Here is a 22341-nt window from a genome sequence, read left to right on the forward strand (position 1 = left end):
TAAATGCATAAAATAGCACACAAAGGATTACACAGGGAACCAATCATAGTTAAACACAAATCCTTTTTTTTTTTAAGTTTACTCATCTAGATTAAAAACCCAAGTTCTAGAACATATAATTTACAGTTCAGTGAACATCTGGAGGACAAGGTGTTGATCACAGAAAGACAACATGGCTTCTTAAAGCCTGACTAACCTAATTTCCTTTATTGACAAGGTTACTAGGCCCTTTCAGGGGAATGATGTAGGTATAGTTTGTCTAGATTTTAGCAAAGTACTTTATAAAAATCTCTCTAATGCTATTCTTGTTGGAAAGATGAACAGATGTAAACTAAATGATTGGACAGAGAGATGTATTTGGAAATGCTTGAATCTCGGGATCCAAAGAGTAGTCAATAATGGTTTGATGTCAGCTTGGAAGATCTCCACAGGAATCTGTGCTTGGCCCTGTCCATTTAAAGAAGGGGTGGGGAATGTATAAGGCCTATAAAATCATTTGCTAAGGCAACCGCAGGCGATGATGAGGTGAAAACTAGGTACAACAACCTCCCACTGGTTGAGTTCTATAAGCTGATAATTTTGTATGGCCTGCGAATGATGTTATAAATATCCAAATGGCCCTTGGTAGAAAAAAGTTTACCCATCCCTGATTTAAAGTTTGTTTTAATGACTGGGATGAAGGCAAAGATGGCCTAGTTATCAAATTTGCTTATGTCATGAAGCTGAGAGTCCCAGCAAACAAGTGCATTTCAGCTTGAGGATACAATAAGATCATTATGGACTAGAATAATGGTTCAGATAAATAAGATGCAATTTCATAATGTACAAAATAAAGTCTTGCACCTGGGTTCAAAAATCCATTTTAAAAGCACTGAATGGAGGAGGAAAACGGTCTATCTGAAAATGATCTAGGGGCTGCAGTGGACTGTAATTTCAACATGTGTCAAAATTGTGGTATTGCAGCTCAAAAAATTAGTAGGATCAGAAGCAGCATTAGGAGAGGCTCAGTACCTTGGATTGAAGGAGCAATAGGCCTGTTGTATACTCTGCCCTAGTTAGATCCTATCTGAAATATTGCATTCAATTCAGGGATTATTGTATTCAGTTCCAGGGGAAGGAGAATGATGAGGATGAGGAAGGGCCTCAAATTCGTGCCATATGAGGATCAGTCAAAGAAACTATGGGTATTTATCCTGGAGAAAAGATTTACAGGGAACATGACAGCTGTCTTCAAGTATTTGAAGGGCTGTCCTGTGGAAGAGGGATTAGCCTTGTTTTGCTCTACTGCAGAGAGGAGGACTGGGAGGAATGTGGTAGGAGTGTTGGAAAAACTGATTTTGGCCTAACTGACACATGTCTTTCCTCTGGGCATTGTGGGTTGCTCCTCACTGGAAGTCTTCCAACAAAAGGTAAATTCCCCTCTGTTGAGTACAGTGCAGAGGGGAGTTGCTGTTCACTTGTGGAGTGGATGCTAGTTGGTTCCTTCCAACTCAGATTCCATGAGCTGACCAGAGAAATTGGTTGTTTTGGAGGTAATATGGATAGAACCCGAGGTCAACAGGATTTCCTAGTAGTGGGCTGGATGTGACAGAAATGCTGTTCTCGTGTATGTCTTGTCCAATTTCACTCATCCTGACCTTCTTTATATCACGGCATGTTCTCCATTAGGAATGATCAAGCATAAGGAGTCTGCCATATGGGACAGTTAGATGGTACAGAGCACCAGCCCTGAAGTCAGGAGGATTTGAGTTCAAATTTGGCCGCAGACACTTAACACTTCCTAGCTGTGTGACCCCGGGCAAGTCACTTAACCCCAATTGCTTCAGAAAAAAAGAGTCTGCCATGATTATCAATACAGTTATTCTCATGAGAATTCAATTTTCTTATCTCATGCCTTTTGAAATCTCTATTCATCTAGATGTTAATGTTAATTAGACAGCTTGCCAAAAGGACTTTTGTAATTTTTCCAACAGAGGTCAATAATAAATACCATGGTTATGATGTTTGTAAATGAGTTAGTGTAGCACAGAGAGTAATCTCTCTATCTGTTCTCCAAGTTCAACCTTATAGTTAATTAATGAATTAGTATAGTACAGAGAGCAATCTCTGTTTTCCATGTTCAACTTTCTCTAATAACTCCCTATGTTGTGTTGACATTGGATATCTATATCTATCTAAATAGTTCTATAGCTCTAGCTATATGGATCTATACCTAGGTAGGTCTCTGTCCCTTTCTAGATAGATATAGATTAGACAGATATAGATATTTAACTATCTAGTGAGGTTCCAATCAGTGTGGTTGACCTGTCTGACTTCTCACTAGTCAATCTGACCCAATGCATCTCACCGATTCCATGCCCTAAGAAAAGTCTCTCCAAGAAATTAATTGGTTATGCTTATAAATATGTGGTCATTTACATTATTTCATTGCAAAACAAAAATTCTACCCTCAAAACAGAGGACCTGGAGAAGAGCTAGCTTATGTATCTGTCTCCACAATAAATTGTAACCTCCAAATGGTTTTGTCCATTTTGTTTCATTTTGTCCAGCACATATGGATTGAATTGAACTAAAAGGCTCTCATGCCAAACAAAGCGGGACTAGATTTGTTTTGCTTGGGTGGATAGAACTAAGAACAGGATGCAAAAGGTTTCAAGAGACAGATTGAAGCTTTATGTCATGAAAATATCACTGGGTTATCAGGAGATAGAATGTACCACCTCAGCAGGAAATGAATTGCCCCCCCCCCCAACATACACATACACACTTAATCGGAAATATTCAAATAAAGGCTGAGTGGCCCTCATTGAGAATTCTTGTTGCTGTTGCTGTTCTAGTAAAGGTACAAGGTTGGACTAGATAGTCCCTAAAGCCTCTCCTGTTTTGGAGATTTTGTGAATATGGGTCCAAGTCTATCTCCAATTATTGTAATGTTTCAGAAGTTAAATCTCTCTTTTCCTAAAAAATAGAAAGAAAAAAAAAAACAGGGAGTAAGTAACATTTGATTTTAAGAAAGTATTTCAGCATAAACAAGACAAAATAAAATCCCCGATTTCATTCCCTTGGCTGATCCCTCCACTGATACAAGTACCATCCTACTCTATGTTCTGGGCTACCATATTTAGGTGCTTCTGTGGCCAAAATAATTCATACAGTTATGGCCAGTCTTCTGGTGATACATTTCTTGCCTCGTAACTTGGTTGAGTCTTGAATACTATGGACGTCATCGATTCCTGTTCTGCCCTCAAAACCTTTCCAGCTTGATAGGATTTGCCACCATTTTTGCTCCCCTGAAGGAGCCCCCTTGCAGCTTCACTAGCATCCTTTAGTAGCAGTCCTTGACCAGAAAAAGTTCTAAAGGCCTTCTCAGTTTCTACAAAATCTTAGAGGAAGTAGCCAAAGTACGATGCATATTTAACAACTGAGGACAGAGATAAGCTTCATATGAAAAATGCTTTCTCCAACTCCATCTAATCTGATTTCCTAGGCTTGTGTGAAGTACTATAACGAATTATGTTCACTTCCATCAGCCATGTAATATTATGTTATTGTCTCAACCTCAAATAAATGCATACAGTGAGCTTGACCATGACATGAGGGAAGAGACAGAGTGGGAAATTCAGATGTTGTGATGAGAAACAGAGTAATTCAGGTAGAAAATATGACTTATTGAGGTCTGAGAGGTGGAGGGAGTATTCTCCATTTAAGAAAACTTTTTTTCATCGTGAGGAAGGAAGTTGAGCTAATGCAAAAAGTCAAAGGCTGCAATTGAGAATTCCTGTTTTAATCTTAGCCCTTAACTCTTGATCTCATCTTCATGTAGGGCATTAAGCCAAGCCCTTCCCCTACTGGTGACCAATTTTCCCAGTGTATAGGACAGGGTTCCAGGATCTACATCTTGGAGATGATGGGGACATTTTTCATAAGAATGGCACATTCTATACAAAGGCACAAACATTTTCCTTGTTTCTTTCCTGGAATCTGGGCCATGACACTTTTGACTAGAAAAACATGTTCCTGAATGAATATTTAAAGTGATGATGACAAACTTAAGTACATTAAATGAAAGTGTCTTGACAATTGCTAGCTAATGTTGGTAGCACGGATGAATATCAAGGATCATTTTCATTTATCTTGCAAATGAATGAGCCAATTTTTTCAGTCTAAAGCAATGGGTTTCAGTATCCAGCAGGCTATGGCATGACTACAACCTTGAGTGATCATTAATAAATGAAAATATGTTTGCATTTCTTAAATATGTTTACATTTTCAGGAGCCTTGAATCTCATACTAAACAGCTAGTCTCATTTGCACGTTGAAAGAACTCTAATCAAAGCATAAAATATGGCTACCATTCAGCCCTTGAAACTGAAATGCCTAAGCCTAAAAACAATTCCTATATTTTATAATTGCTCTTTCCACCCTTGGAGCTTATATCCATTTTTTGTGGGAGTCACGGCAAAGGTCATCAAAGGGGCTTTGAGAAGGGATGAAGAGAAGTAGAGAAAACATGTGGGATTTGGATGTATTTGGGGGGAAGACAGGTGTCAGTAACCCCACTATGATCATGAAAATGTGATTTCAGCTGGCATTAGTGGAAGTCATTTTCAAACTTTCTTTCAAACCTAACCCACGTCCACTTTGAGAACAATGCCAGAATGCAAAGGTAAGCCCAAATGTATTGTGCTATTTCCAAAGGGCCACCAGATGCCACATTTTGCACGCTGTAACAGCTATTACTTCAATCTCCGAAAACCGTTCATCCCTTTGGGACAGCAAGTGATGGCAGCAACTCTGCCATTACAGCTAGACTGGAACTGCTCCTTCCTCTGATCCGAAGAGGGTACCTTGTGTCACCTCATCTTGCATCGCTACTAATTAAAAAAGGCGACTTTGTCTAAGAAGCTGGAACATTTGGAAAGCTTGCTGCTTCCTGTGGATTGTAGCAATTAGCAGGAATGTTGCTATCAGCAAATGGTCTCCATCATTATTTCCCATGTGTGCATCTCACAGCCTTATCAATTCTTCCGCTGATAAATCAAAACAAATTCTCTCTATTTCCCAATTGAAACTGAAATGAAAAATCCCCCACTGATACCATTGTGAGCTATTTTATTCCTCTTGAATAGCTAACACTGTTTTGTATTTCCTGTGGAAAGAAAGAATTGCCTGTAGCTTTTTAATGAAATGATATGAATGGAATCAATGATACTCTTGTCTGATAGGCTAGCAGAAGAGCCCGGGGCTGACACCATGTGTTGAAGTCAGCTTGGGAGAGACTAAAGTCATCTAGAGCTCCCAAATCATCAAGATGAGCCCATTTCCTTTGGACCATCATTCTTCTCTCTGTTTCTCTTACTGCCTCCAACTCCTGATCATTTTTTGGTTGTTTTAGCCATGAAAAATCTCCATTTTGTGTTCCCATGGACACCAAAGTAGGAAATGCTTGTTTTCTGCCTGAACTTTTCCATTTAATAGCTGCCTCTTTCTGCTGCCCAAAGGAGATATAGTTGTCTAGCTTTACTTATTAGAAATCGGAGCAGTGTTTGGAAAGAGCAGACACAACAAGGTGAGTGGGAGGAATTGGATCTAGCTATCACATTTCCATCAGCCCACTCTTCTCAATCAGAGGGAGCTCTCACTGACTTTTTCCCCTCAGACCGCATAGAGACACGAGTCAAAGACATTGATTAGACTTTGACTCCTTTCAGTGGACATTTTGCAGGTAAGTACAACCAAGTCCAGCTTATCAAACGTACAGCACAAGTGAGAGTGATTGAAAATGGGAAACAATCTCCAGAAAATCACAACTGGGCTTTGAAAGTCAGTGGAAAACAGGGAATACTTGCAGACTCTGTACTCAAGCTCCAACTCAATACACTTCCATTCAATCACCTTTTTTTTTTTACTCGCTTCCTTGACCTCATTATGGGGCGGTGCAAGAGATGATGGCCTGGTTAAGCGCCCAGGGATCCTCCCAAGTTAGCTGTATGTTAATCACCTGGCTTTTTTTCTAACTAAACATGTAGTCCCATTTCTGCCCATGATCTAGGACTCCCTTAACTCAATTTAGAAATGAGTCTATCAAAGACAGAAAGGTTCGTTCTCATCTTCTCAGCTCCATGTACTGTGCCTTCTCGTGTTCTCAGTTCCATGTACTGTGCCCATGCCCAGAAGGAGAGCTGAAATGTTTTGTTTGGGAAAAAAGGGGCTAATTGACCTATGTCAACAACTTGATCACTTGAAGTGCCTTGGGAGGATATATTTCTTAAACTTTGAGGAGCTGCCTTTCAAATGCCAAGAAACTGAGAAATCCCAGGCTTCACCATAACAAAGTGGCTCATGGAAGATGTTGTTTATTTGGCCCTCCTCTCCTGAAAAAGCAAACCAAGTTCCTCTATCTAATGGAAAGGAAGGCAATGAAAAGAAGTCCCTGGACCAAAGAATCTCAGCATACAAAGCAATGTCTTCCAGGAAAAGAAAGACCTAATTGACACTCAGCCAACCCACTTTATACTGACTCAATAAATAGTAATGATATAAATTAAAGAAGCATAAGCATAAGTGATATCCTATTAAAATTTCTCTCGTGATTTCCTAATTCAGTTTTCTATCATTTCTACCCTAATAGGGATAATTGAATGACCCACTGCCTCCTCTGGACAAACTTGATATAAATCTGTGCTTATTTGTAGAAACATTGCTGTGGAGTCACATACCAGTAGATTATTAAAGCTTGGGGATTGCTATTTTTGTGAGTAATATGGTTGGCTAAGCAGCTTTTGTTCATTGCATAAGAAAGCTGACAAACTGACAGTGAAATAGAAGGTGACAGGAGCCATCCAGTTATAAATACCAAATCTATGGGCTGCATCAAATTTACAGCAGGAGACTATAATCCTTCACCCTCTGAATCGAAAACCTCCAAGATAAAACAACAGTGTAATAATAGTTAAAGACACTTTTCAAGAGCTCCCTTGCAAGATGCTTAAATGGAAATGGCACCATATATGAACTCCAGGATATTAGAATCCATTCCTCCTTTTCCCTTCTATTGTCTTTTCCCAGAGTCTTAGTGGTAAGTATCCCCAGCAAGTCAATCCTTTTGATGACAATAATTCCTTAAAATCAAAGAATCAAGACTCTGAATTTCAGTCCCTTTCTTTCCCATCTTACATGTTTTGCTTAGTTCTAACCACGGCCATACACGTCTGTGAAAATGCATTTTAAATGAGCCAAAGCTTGCTAAAGCTAGTGTTGTGGGGGTCTTAAGTAAAGGCCTAATGTCTGAAATCAGACGGGCAGGCTTGGATGTTCTGCTTGTATATACCAAGTAAGAGACTTTATGACGGCAGTGGGGACCAAAGAAGCTGTCTGGGATTTGAGACTGCCAGTGCTACCTCCTACCAAATCTCAGTGGGAGGCCGGGAATTCTTGTCAACAGAACTCGGCAGACTAAGCGTGGTCATTGAGGCATCGAGGGTGCTATCCAGTACATACTACTTTACTAGCCAAGAAGAACACTGATGGTGAGAAAATCTTCCCTAAATTAAGAAAGACAAGAGCACGAGGGAAAAGGCCTGATGAAATCTGACTAGGTTTCATTTCTTCTCCCTTTCCCTCTCTACTGGATATTTCCTCCTTGAATGATATCTGGGCCCACCCCAAAACCCTAATAAGATAGAGGAGCATAGTACTTTGGATAAAATTCAAAGGAGCAATAAAAGACTCATTAGCTGGAGAAACATCCCCCCAAAACATGGTATAACAATTAACTGCCAGCAACGTAAATCTGGAGCTGCTATGCCAACTATCTTTGCTGTTTTCCAAGAACAGTCGAATGTTCCTTTTAGTTGCCAAAGAAAAAAGATCAGTTCTAGGGAGACAGCATGGTATATTAGAAAGACTAATGACAGAAGTTGAAGGGACTGAATTCAAATTCTCCTTATAATTCAAATTCTACTTATATGGTCCTAATTACTTACTCCTCCTTTGATCAGGACATGTAACTTCTCTGGTTGTCAGTTTTCTCCTTTGTAAAAGGAGGGGGATAGAATAGATTTCCTCAGAAGTCCCTGTCTAACTCTTGCTCTAAAATCCTGTGATAGCATATGAGGCTTTTGGCAAGTCACTTAACTTCTTTCAGCTTCAATTGCCTCCTCTATAAGGTGAGTGGGCCAGGCTCTGAGATGCTTTCCAACTCCTAATTTATCATGCCCATGTTCTTTATGGATATGTATGTTTTGAGAGTACTTGTACTATTATACCACAGTTTCTTTGGATTATTCCACCTCAGTTTCCCTAATTGTTTTACCTCAATTTCCCTGAATTGTTCTGCCTGGTTGTAACATCCCCCCTCCTAACCATTAAGACTGATATAACTTAGGGGTAGCTACTCTAAGATTATAAATTGTAAATGTTTAATCTAGATAAGGAGAAAGACAGAATGAGTCTGTCTTAGACATCATGACTCCAGACCTTCCCTCCCTATCAGAGCGTCCAGTGCTCACTTTGCCTCCCCCATTCTGTTATTGTTCTTCTTAATTACTAAACCCTATAAAAGGGTTAAAGATTCCTATAAAGAATCTCTGGAATCACACATACTGGATACTTGGAGACAGAGATGGATCCAGTCAATTAATTAAACTCTCTAATAAATTATTATAACTCTCTAATTTTTATCCTGCCTCAATTTCTCCAGCATTATAGTACCATACCAAGTATTCTCCCCTCTGCAAATAGAGACCACTGAGGGATTTGGAATTATTCCAGTCAGATATCTACATCCACTTTTCCTTCTCAATCCCCCAAATACTTCTAGAAAGTTGGCATTAAAGCTCCATGCTTCCTCAGTCAATTTTGCTTTATTTCTCAGTCTCCAAATTTCACCAATGGGAGCCTCTCACCTAATAATGCCTTCTTGGGGCTAAAGATTGAAGATCTAACTCTCAAATTGCCCAGGGGTACATAACTGGAGCACACCATTGCTCACAGGCACTGACTTACAGTTTGGCACCAATTGATTGAAATAATCACTCTTTACTTCTATATATTCTCTTTCTTCTCCCCACTCATTAGAAATAACTAGGAAGGCAATTGTGAGAAGATGGCAGAATAAGGGAGGAAATTACCCGGCTCCCCCAAATTTCCCCCCAAGTAACATAAAATGAATTTTAGAGCAGCAGCAATAATTAAAAATTGGGATAAAGCAGTCATCCAGTCTAAGCCAACTTTGGGGAGGGGCGTGCTACAAAAAGTCTAAACTCTGGGACTGTGGTCTGACCCGATTGAAATGCAAATACTACTGGATAGATTCTACAGAAAGCCCTGGGGGCAGCTATGTGTGTAAAAGCCTCAGTTTCAGGTACTTTCACTCCATAGATGATGGTGGGTTGGGCAGCTGATGGAGGGAAGATTGTAATGATCCTCCACTAATGCTGGACATAGGGTCCAAGTACACTGACCAGACAGGGTCCCAGGCTGTGGCTGCAGGCAGGGGGAGTGAGCTTAGGCCATAAGTGTGGTAGCAGAGGGTCAGAGATCCTACTGGCTTTGGTCATACACAGGAGAGCAGAGTCTATAGTTTGGGTTTCAGAACAGAGGAATGAACTTATTATCATGGCCTCCCGAAAGACTACATGGAGCAAAAGTTTTTGCCATGGCAGCAGTTTTCAGAGCTCTGGTCACAGTTGAGGGGAAGAGAAGAGTCCCTAAGGTCACTTGTAGACTAAGGTGTGAGCAATGACTACACCTGATAATGAATGATAGAACATTGGAAGACACAAGAAGTCAGAGACTTCCAGAGAGAACTCAGAAAACAACAGCATGAAAAACCTGAAGCCTGAGACATCCCTACATAGAGAGCACAGTCTGACCCTAACAGAGTTAATCATTAAAAATAAAATGAGTGAGCAAAAGAGAAGGAACCCAACCATGGATAACTACTATGGTGATAGAGAAGATCAGGTTTAAACTCAGAAGAAGACAAAACATCTTCTTGTAAAGCTTCAAAGAAAAATGTAAAATGGTCAAAAGCTTAAAGAGTTTTTGAAAGAACTTTAAAAGGACTTTAAAAATCAAAGAAAAGAAGTTGAGGGAAAAAATGAGAAAAGCAATAAGAATAATGCCAAAAAAGGAAGAAAATTATAAAAAGAAAGTCAACTAATTGGAAAAAGAGATCCAAAAACATATTGAAGACAATAATTCCTTAAAAATTAGAATCAGGCGAGATGAGGGTGATGACTTCATAAGATATCAGGAAATAATAAAAACAAAAGCAAAAACAATGAAAATATAGAAAAGTATGAAATAATCTAATTAGAAAAATAGATCAAGGAGAGATAATATAAAAATTTTTGGACTACCTGAAAGTTATGACCAAAAAATAAGTCTGGACACTTCAAGATCATTAAGGATAATTGTCCTGAACTTATAGACCTAGAGGGTAAAATAGAAATAGAAAAAAATCACCTGAAAGATCACCTTATCACATGAAAGAGATCATAAAATGAAAACTCATAGGAACTTTATAGCGAAGTTTCAAAGTTCCCAGGCCAAAATGAAAATAATACAGCTAGAAAGCTAGAAAGACAATAAAGATAGCTAGAAAGAATAAATTTAAATGTGATGGAGCAAAAATTAGGATAACACAAGATTTAGCAACTTTTACATTAAAAGACTGATTATAAATGATTTAATAAAGACAAATTGTTTACTTCTTATATGGCAACATGATTTTTGTAACTCTTAAGAATGTTATGATTTCTAGGATTGGATTTTGTTTGAGTTATGTTGGAATTATTCAAAAAATAAATTCAAGTAGGTAAAATTAAAATGCAGCAAATTATCTTATATGAAAGAGGCATGAATGGAGAGGATAGGAAAAATAAGATGCAAGGAAATGTACATCTAGTAATCATAACTTTGAATTTGAATAAGATGAACTTATTCATAAAATGGATAGCAGAATGGATCAAAAACAAGATCCAATTAATATCTTGTTTATAAAAAATCATTTAAAAATGAGAGGCACACATAGAGTAAAAACAAACATCTGGATTAAACTTATTATGATTTAGGTGATGTAAAAATTGCAGGGGTAGCAATTGTGATTTCAAACAGTTAAAGTTAAAATAGATTTTATTAATAGATTAGTTAAAATAGATAGCAGAGAAGCTACATGATGATAAAAGGTACCATAGATAGTTAAGCAATATCAGTAGTAACCATATATGCACTAAATGCTATAGCATTCAGATTTTTAAAGGAAATGATAATGAGTTACAGGTGAAAATAGATAGCAGAACTCTAATAGTTGAAAGTTCCCCTTTCAGAATTAGATTAACCAAAAATAAAGATTCATAATTAATACTAACTAATTAGTCAAGGAGATTAATAGAATCTTAGATAAGCTAGCTATGATAGATGTCTGGAAAAAATTGAATGGTAATAGAAAGGGATATAGATTTTTCTCAGTGGTACATGGGCTCTTTATTAAAAATTGGTCATATCAGGTTATAAAAACTTCATAGAAATAACTAGGATCTGGCTTCAAACCTGATGTATTTATGATCTTTGTATTAATTGATATAGAAACATAGAGTAGATTGAAATCCTTGATTTGAATTCATCCAGTCCTGTAGACTGTGTGGTACTGTAGTAATGATAACATTTAAATAGTGCTTTCAGACCTGAAAAGCACTTTATAGGTAGACAGGATCATTAGGCCATAGATTTAGAAATATTAAGAACTTTAGAGTGATTACATTGAGTTAATCCCATCATTTTGCAGATGAGGAAAATGGAGGCCCAGAAAGGTCAAATGATCTTTCCAAGGTCACACAGCTAGTATGTCTCTGGATAGGATGTCTCTTGACTCTAATTCCAGAAACTATCCAACACTATATCCACAACACTACACTGCCTCTCAGCAAGGAATTGGGATATATATATATATATATATATATATATATATATATATATATATATATATATAATATATATTATGCATGCATGCCCATACACATATGCATAAATTCATAATGGCCTTCCATTATATATTGATTTCAAAAGAGTTATATGAGGGAAAATCCCTTTCTTTCTCTGGGTCAAAGTTTTTCCTTCTCTAAAATGAAGGAGATGAATGTGATAACCATCCAAGACCCTTTAGTGCTTACAATATAATTCTGAGCCTGGGCCCGACCATATTTCTCATGAAAGGGGAAGAATGCTTCCTCAGATTTGATCAGTTCTCATTTGAGTAAAACAACCTAGAAATGTTTTGATCCTTTCTTCTATAATCCAAAGGATGAGAGACAAGGTTCCTGTAAACCTGTTTTAGTGGATACAAATAAATGGTCTCAATGACAATATCAGATGGCATGTACATATGTATGTTGTGTGTATATATATGCACATATACATATAAGAGATCTATGTGACATATAGCTTGTATAAACATGTGTTTGCATATGTGTGATACATGCATACAGATACTTACTTGTTTTATACACAACATGTGCTTATATGTTTATCACACCAAACACCCACTTCCACTGGGCCCAGAAGTCACTTAATTGGTAACCTCACGAGTTATAGTCCTTACACCTCCATTAGACTGACTGGATCATTTTGATAAACTTTGCTTCCAGTCCCACTCAGACCCATTAATCAAGTCATTGATTGATGCTTGAAGTGGGGCAGGTGCTGCTATTACATATTCATTATTAATCAAATCATTATTTCAGCCCAGTGCATCTCACAGATCTCCTGAATCACCTCGAGGTATCCAGAATGTGAAATTCATCTCCGGGGTATTCATCAGACCTGTTTTCTTGGAATGGTGTGAAATACAACTCTCCAAATGACAGTGAATCCCCTGAGACTTGCATCTCCACTGTTACTTCTCACCTAGCAAATGTTGACTCATCTGTCATATTTTCCTGTTTCTAAAACCGTTTAAGTAAGTAAAAGTATTGTTCCGTTCTCAAAAGTAAACAAAATGGGTAGGAATGGACGGCTCAGGTCACATCTCTTTTTATTTACATTGTCTAGTTTGAAGATTTTTGCTTAGAAAGTGACCACGTGACGGTTCGGAAATTCTAAGATGTCAGAGATACAGAGAAACTCAAAGATCTAGCAATGGTGAAATACGGTGGAAAGGGTGCTGGAATCAGCATCAGACAGGATCAGACCATTAGATATCTTTCTAGAGCTCAGTTTCCTCTTCTGTGACATGAGGGGATTGAACATTATCATTTTCTGAGTTCCTTCCAGGCCCCCATCTATGATCTTGTCAGCTTCTTTACAGAGGGAACTGACACATTTGCCATGAAGCTTGCCCTCAACCATGAGGTTGTTGGAGCTTCCCTCCATCCTCAAGTGATCTTACCTTTATTAGTATCCTGTGTCACACAGGCCTCCCCGGTTAATAATCAATTCCTTGAAGATGAGAACTCTTTGTTTTGTCTTTCCATCCTAGCACTTAAAGAGGCATTGAGGCGTAGTTAATAGAGAACTGGCTTCCAAGACAGGCAGAGCTGGATTCAGATCCTGTCTCTGATAGATATTAATTGTGAAACCCCCAGTAAGTCACTTACTTTCTCAGTGTGCCAGGGAGATCTCCAACTCTGGAGAGTTTTTGGTGTTATGGACCCTTTTGACAATTCTGGTAAATCCTATGATCCCCTTCTCAGAATAAGGTAATTAAAGGCAATACTAAGTTTCAATTTGATGTCAAGGAAAATTAAGATGAGATTTTTCTCCAGTTCTACTACTATTACCACTACTACCACCACCGCTAGTAATAGTACTATTACTTCTATCACTACCACTATTACTGTTACTAGTACTACTGCTGCTGCTACTACTGCTGTTGCTGCTGCCACTATTGTAGGCTACTGTGACTAGTTAGTTATCCATCTAGTTAGCACTTGAACAGAACTTCAAGGTTTACAAAGTGTTTTCTATGTGTTGCCTTCCTTGATTCTCCCAACAACCCTACTTTTTGGATGATATGTTTATTTCCATTTTACATATGAGGAAACTAAGGCTGAGAGAATGTAAGTGACTGTCCAGGAGTCAGTCTGTGTATGAGGCTGAATTTAAATTCAGATCTTCCTGACTCCACATCCAGGGATCTAAGTATTGCAAGCAGACTTTCAGTGTCAAGATGGCAGAGTGAGAAAGGATCCCCCTGAAGCCCTCTCAAATCCTCCTCCAAACAACTAGAAATCTACCTCAGAACTGATCTTGGAGCAGGGGAAACAATTTACCCACCCAACAGAAAAGGTCTGTCTCACTGGGATGGGGGGAGCAAGGTCAAAAAACAACAGCAGCAGGCAGCCTGCCAGCAGGGGGCCTACAGGAGGGCTCTGAACCAGAGGAAATCCACCAGCAAAGCCCTGTCCTGTAAACCAGCAGACCCCTAGGCTAGTCTGTGCAGAATGAAGTAAGGTCCCTTCCCCCAGCACAAGCCATCAGTAAGGCCTGGACCCTGTTGTTAACCAGTAGAAACTCTGCCCCAGGGCTGGAAAACAATGAAAACCCACTTCTGGGGCCTAAAAGGAGAAACTCTGTTTTCCCACCAGAATATTCCCATCCTTAGAGCAGACTGCAATAAGATGTCTCCTCCAGGGCCAGCCATCAGAAAGACTGTTATCATAGTAATCCAGTAGCAATCAGTGCCCCACTCCTGGAGGAGACCAGAAGCTAAAGCCCACATCCATGAGAAGCCAAAGAGAAGGCTTCAGACCCCAAAACAAGTCAGAAGGGAAGTCTACTCTCCAGAGAAGCAAGTGGCTAAGCCCTGAAACCAATTGAAAGTTAGCGGTAAGACTCAGGGCCTCAGCACAAAAAGCTTGGGACACTTTAGGACCAGAACCCAACTCTCTCATAAAAATACCAAATTATAAAAAAGGCAGAAGCAAAATGAGCAAAAAAAATGAAAAAGAAAGAGCTTTACTATAAAAAGACACTAAGAAGATAGGGAGAATAAAGGCATAAACTTAGAAGAGAACAGTAGTATTCAGATAGACCAACAAGAGATAAAACTGCTCAGACCAGATCATACGATTTAAAGCATCATTTATTAGCCATCTGGCGACTGATACCCCCCCCCCCCAGGCAGGCTAGTGGAGATCAGCCCCAAACCTTTAGTGAGGTATACTTTTAAGTGCATTTGCCACTTCCTGGTACAGCCTTGAGGTTACATTTTTACGTTAAACATTGACTTGATTTCTCATTCAGGCTGTTGGTGAGTACACAGCTAGAGATGTTGACATACATTTTGTAATGTTAACCTGACATTGTTAAGCAAATACTTCTTACAATACCTGGGGCTTCGTGACCTGGACACAACCCTGTCCTTTGTCCATTTCAGTATCAAAATGGCTACATGTGAAGTCTCAAAAACAGATATAATTTGGTCTCAGTCCCAAAAAGAATTCCTGGAAGAGCTTAAAGAGAATTTTTAAAAAAGAAATGAAGAAGAAAAAGAAGGAGGAGGAAGAGGAGGAACAGGAAGAAGGAGCAGGAAGGAGGAGGAGAAGAAGGAGCATTGTCATTGAGATGACAATGAGGAATACAAAGAATACAGAAGGAAACAGAGAGGGAGATACAGACAGAGTACCGACAGATGAGACACAGACAGATGGGGGACACAGACAGACTGACAAACACATAGACAGAGGGGGACACAGACAGACTGATGAATACACAGACAGATGAACAGACAGAGGGGGACACACAGACATACAGAGGAGGACACATGGACACACAGACAGATGGGGGACACAGACAGAGGGGAACACAGAGGGGAACACAGACAGAGAAGGGGGCACAGATGGACACACAGACAAATAGGGGGGCACAGACAGAGTGGGACAGACAGGAGAACAGAGACACAGACAGACAAGGGGACACACAGATGGGGGATACAGACATATAAATATGGTGACACAGATATGGGACACACAAATAGATAGGGAGATACACAGATGGGGGACAAACAGACAGGAGACACAGATGGACACAGACAGACAGGTGGCATGCAGATAGGAGGAGGAGGAGAAGAAAGAGTTGAAGAAAAAGAGGAAAAAGGAGGAAAAAGAAGAAGGAAGAAGCCGAAGAAGATAATGAATAGTGCAAGAGAATCCTGAACAAGAATCAATGGCATGAAGAAAAATATACCAAAACTTTCCAAGGAAAATAAGTCCCTAAAAATAGAATTGGCCAAATGAAAAGGGAAGTATAATAGCTCACTGAAGAAAATAATTCCTTAAAAATTAGAATTGAACAAATGGAAACAAATGAGTCTCTGAGACATCAAGAGACAATGAAATAAGAAAATGTGAAATTTCTCATTGGAGAAGCAACTTGGCTAGAAAATAGATTCAGGAGAGCTAATATAAGACTTATTGGGCTACCTGAAACTCATTTTTTTAAAGTCTTGACCACATTTTTCAAGGAATTACCAAAGAAAATTTCCATGCAATATTAGAACCAGAAGGCCTTTTTGGTACCACCAAAACTTATCATATGCCCACTGCCTGTGGCAGAGCGGGTCTCTCTTTTTAAAAAAAGAAACTTTTATTGATTGTTTCATCCCAGTCAATACTAGATGCATGTACTTCCTGCCTATGGACTAGAACCTTCCAATATAAGAAAGACAAAGCAAAAACAAATACCAGCTTTGACAATGTTGATATCATTCTGTCCTTCCTTCATACTTCACTGAGAGGAAGGTGATATCTTTGCTCTGGGACTATTGTTGATTTTGAAGTTACTTCATAGTTCATTTCTTTTTAGATGAACTTTTCATCTGCATAATTGTTGTTTCCATGTATATTTTTTCTGACTCTGTTTATTTCTCTCTCTAGCAGTTCATCCGGAATTTCTTCCTTCAAATTATTCCTACTACCTGGGATACCCTTTTCCATCCTCTATTTAGAATGATTTCCACCTTTTGAAACTTAATTCACTTCTTCCTCTACAGCCTTTTCTGATGACCCTAGATCAAAATGCTCTGTTTCTCCCACTCCTGATTTCTATAGCATTGAATTACTATATCCACCCTTCTTATACTCAGCTTATGTTGTCTTGCAGTGTTAGCTGACTTTTATGTCTATGTATCTTACATCATTATCTAAATATATTTCAAATTCAATGGCTATGTCGTATATGTCCTTACATCTCCTTTAATACCTCATTGTATCATCAGTCCCAATAGAGCAGTAATGAACTGAACCAGTACACCCAGCGAAAGAACTCTGGGAGATGACTATGAACCACTACATAGCATTCCCAATCCCTCTATTTTTGTCCGCCTGCATTTTTGATTTCCTTCACAGGTTAATCGTACATTATTTCAAAGTCCGATTCATTTTGTACAGCAAAATAACTGAATGGACATGTATACATCTATTGTATTTAACTTATACTTTAACATATTTAACATGTATTGGTGAACCTGCCATCTGGGGGAGGGGGTTGGGGGAAGGAGGGGAAAAATTGGAACAAAAGGTTTTGCAATTGTCAATGCTGAAAAATTACCCATGCATATATCTTGTAAATAAAAAGCTATGATAATAATAAGAAAAAATACCTCATTGTATCAGTGATCGACATGATTGCCCTTGCTACTATCTTAATTCTTTCCCATGATACTCTCCTTCTGAGCAATAACCTGCAGTGTGGAAAACATCTATGGGGCAAATGGGACCTCCAGCCCAGGGAGAATGCTCAGATCCCAAATGAAAGTAGCTGCTAGCTCATTCATATTGCACCCTAGGATTCTTACTGAGAGGCACAATGGGGTTCTCCTCAGGATACAAAAAACTGCTCTCTGCATCCTGGGTTTAACGGGTCATTTTGGGGTTTTTTTCAGTCTTCTTATCTGCAGGCATGAAGAAATTGATTATACTTTGATCTCACCCTTTAGTATTCAATCACACAATTCATTAATTATAATTCTTATACATATTCAATTCCATTGGCTTACTTACAGTTTTATTAGATGTCAACTGCATCTTGCTCAGCTTATTTCTTCTTATTTACTTTTCAGAGCATCGTAGGGATCACTATCGACTGTCAGAATTGAAAAGGACCTTTGAGATTCTCTACTAGGGATTCTTGAGCTGGATCCCAGGTAATTTTTTTTAATGTTTTGATAATTATGTTTCCAATATAATTGATTTCCTACTACAAATTTTATTTTATGCATTTTAAAATGTGATTCTAAGAATGGGTCCATAGGCTTCTCTAGGTTGCCAGAAAGTTCTGTGACACAAGAAAGGTTCAGAATTCTGTGAGTTTTAGTCTGGGCGCCTTATTTTGCATAGGCAGAAACTAAGGCACAAAGGTAGAGTAGCAGAGCTCACTTCCCTCATTTTCAAGATTAGTATTGTTTCTACTACTCTGTTATATTTCCTAGGGTTCTAGATAAAGAAACTGAGCCTTAAAAGGGTCAACAGTCATACTGAAAGCAAATACTAAAACTGCATTTAAACCCGGGTCTTTTGTTGCATAGTATATAGAGTGTTGACCTTTGAACCAAGAAACTGGGTTTCTAATTCTTCTCAGACCAGTTAACCCCTTTGAGCAATTGTTTTCTCATATGAAAAATGAAGATAATGAGTCTGTGACACAAAATAAGAATTAAAAAAATATCATATGTTATTATTTTTTACTTTGAGATAGTGATTTTTTAAAATGACTTTTTCACTTTTGTCATATGACCAAGCAACTACTAGCACAATACTTGGCACGTAGTGGTTGGTTAATAGGTGCTTGCTGACCGATAGACCAGACTAGTAGTCTTTAAAATGGGAGCCAAGGTCTCTGGGAACCACTGCCTTACTCCAAAGAGACTGTGCCCAAGGAATATGTGATCAACAAATCAGAGGGTGAGAAAATGTTTTTTACCTTCCCACAATAGCCAGTAGTGGGACTTGATGCAACATGCATATCCTTGCCACCTCCCAAGTTCCCCACTCCACTTTCCTAGCTTAACTTCAAAGTTTCCGAATTCCCTTATTCTGAACCAGGCCAAGCGCCTTAGGTCAGTTATTATCCAACATTCTTTTGATTCTAATTGGCCAAACATAGGTCCTAGGCCAAGCCCCATTTGGTCTTGTTTGGGTCCTGATCGATTCAGATTGAATGTAAGCAGCAATGATTTCTGCTTTGGTCAGAAACCCTAAGAGTCTTTCTCTCACACATTAATTAATTAATTAAGAATCTTTTTGGACTAGGTGAAAGAGGAGATTCTTTGCTTCAATTGCCCCCTAGCCTTTATCACTGAATGGGTGTTGCCTCAGCCAAACAGACCTGTTGAAGACATTAGCTTAAAAAGGCCAAGGTCTCCATTTCATCCAGGGCCATCTTCAGTCATCCTGATCACTGTCTGGCCACTGGACCCAGCTGGCTCTGAAGGGAAAAATGAGGCAGGTGACCTTGCCCAGCCTCCCTCACTTCAATCCAATTCTCTTGCATGTCATGGAATCATCTTCCCAATGTCATTGTTCTCTCGGAGAACAAAGGACAAACAATTACCCAGATACTGACAATAGCAGCTCTGCAGGTGTCACTGGGGCATTTTCTATTTTGTCCAAGTTTTAAAATGTGTATAATTATTAGTACAATTGTACATTGATATAACATAAATGAGTAAAATATACACATCTTTGTTATACATGCTCAAAAATATGTTTTACTGATGCGGGGTGGGCAATTAAAAAAGTTTCGAGACTGCTGAGCTAGCCCGTTCTCTCTGCTTTCAAATCCCATTCCTTTTACTGCTGTTTACTCCACTTTTTCATTTACATTTTATTTATGGAATTCCTGTCTTTAGTATGCATAATTATTCTTGGGATCCTCCAAATGAATTTTGAAAGTGAATCTTTTTGTTGGCCTGGGCAGTGAATTTAATCGTATTTATAACCCTGAAGACTGCTAATGAACCAATATATCACCCCCAGTAATAAATTGATTGTATTACTTGCTTAACCCCATCTTTGAATGTTGGCCATTCCTGGTGGGGGCTGCTAAGACCTCACCAGTTACTTAAATATTTTTGTGGAGAAATGTCACTGTGGAGCCTTTCATTGATTGTTCCTCCTTTACTTTTCCTATAGCCCCCAACAGACTGGCAGATTCCAAGCTAATTAGCCTTGTTTTGTTCTCCACTGATCATTTCCTTCAAATTTTCGACACGAAGGAAACTCATGAAAAGTTAGTGAAATGCAACTGCATAAAGAAAAAATGAACATCATAAATAAGCTATAGAGAAGTGAGGAAAACTGAGTGGGAAAACTGCTGCTGTATTAACAACCTAGGATCAGAGACAGGACACCAGGGATAGATCCCATGATGTCAGGTGTTGTGTATTGAAAGTCTGTCTGGGCTTCTTACTGTGATCAGCAAGTATCTGACTCTAACCCAGATCTGAACAGGAATATCTTCTACAATGTTCCCAACAAAGTTGACCAGCCTTTTTTGGAAGACCTCCTAGTGACTGGATAGTCCATCCCCATCCACCTATCTTCTTCCACTTTGGGAGAGATCTTCTTGTTAGGAAGGTTTCCTTAAGCTTCTATTTTTATTTTATCAACTTCTAACAGTTGCTCTCTAGAACCAAAGCAAACAATTCAAATCTCTCTTCCTTTGTAAAGTCCCCAAGCCTTCTCTTCTCCAATTTATATTCCTATCGTTGAGCTTGGGAAAGGGATCCCAAAAATTTGGGGTCAATGACCGGTATTGCGAGGTGTCTCAAAATAATTTGCAGGCTTGAAACCATCTCCTTAGCCAAAGGGCAAAGTTTATTGCAATTGTAATGCCATTACAAAGGGGGCTGAATTTCCAAAAGAAATTAGGAGACAGATTTATCCAGCTTTCAGTCACTGACGGTAATTCTATGTCTCATAGGTAGGAAGGAAGAGTGGTCTCTGGAATTTGGTTCCCCCTGACCAACAGACTATGGCTATTGTCTCAGGAGTTTGGTCTTTGGGACTATCCTTAGGCCAGAAGCTATCTGACAATCAGCAGTGAAGTGAGGAGTGATCTATTCAGAGTCAGACAGATTGTTGTTCTTAGATTGGGAGTGTGGGAAGTCTCTGAGGCAGACTCCAAAGCCGGAAGCTTTAGGATTACTGACTTATTGCTAGAACAGAAGGCTCCCTAAAGTCAGGGGAACACAAAATCATATTACATCACTATGACTTGATATTAATGGTTTTCACCATTGCCTGCTTGGATTTCTTCACCTGTAAAACAGGGGTGATGATTGCAGCTGCCTCTTAGGAGTGTTCTGGGAAATGACTGAGTACAGTGTCTAGCACATGGTAGACGTATAATAAATGCTTATTTTCTTCCCCCAAAATTTAATCTAAACAAATTCAGCCCATTGTTTGTGCCTCTAAGAATTTTTTAAGCTCTCACTCCATCATCAACTAAACTAGTGAGGGATTTAGGTGGGGTTTTTTTATTTTTTAATTTTCAATAGTATTTTATTTTTTCAGATACATGTAAAGATGGTTTTCAACAGTCATTTTTGTAAGATTTTACATTCCAAAACTTTCTTCTTCTCTCCTTTCCCTTCCCCTTCTCTAAGACAGCAAGCAATATGGTATAGGTTAAATGTGTACAATCCTTTTAAACATCTTTCCTACTTGTCATATTGTGCAAGAAAAATCAGACCAAAAGGCAAAAAAAACAAAAAAAAAACAAAACAAAAAAAAAAAAAAACCACAAAGAAGAAAAAAGTAAACAAGAAAAAAGGTGAAAATACTATGCTTCAATTCACATTCAGTCTCCATAGTTCTCTCTCTGGATGTAGGAGGCGCTTTCCATCCCAAATCTATTGGAATAGGCCTGAATCACCACATTGTTGAAAAGAGCCAAGTCCATTAGAGTTGATCATTGCACAATCTTCTTGTTGCCGTGCATAATGTTCACTTGGTCCTGCTCATTTCACTCAGCATCAGTTTATGTAAGTCTTTCCAGGCTTTTCTGAAATCAGCCTGCTGATTGTTTCCTATAGAACAATAATATTAGGGGCAACTAGGTGGTACAGTGGGTAGAGCACCAGCCCTGGAGTCAGAAGGCTCTGAATTCAAATTCTGCTTCGGACACTTAACATTTCCTAGTTGTGTGACCCAGGGCAAGTCATTTAATCTCAATTGCCCCTGCAGACAAACAAACCCAATAATATTCCATTACATTCACATGCTGTAACTTATCCAGGCATTTCCTAACTTTTTCAGTTCCTTAGCAGGGGATTAAGTGACAGAGGACCTGGATTCAAATCCCACCATTGTTATTTAATGCCTGGGAAATTCTGCAATG

The sequence above is a fragment of the Antechinus flavipes genome, chromosome X, assembly GCF_016432865.1.
Source record: "Antechinus flavipes isolate AdamAnt ecotype Samford, QLD, Australia chromosome X, AdamAnt_v2, whole genome shotgun sequence".
Lineage (NCBI taxonomy): Eukaryota > Metazoa > Chordata > Mammalia > Dasyuromorphia > Dasyuridae > Antechinus > Antechinus flavipes.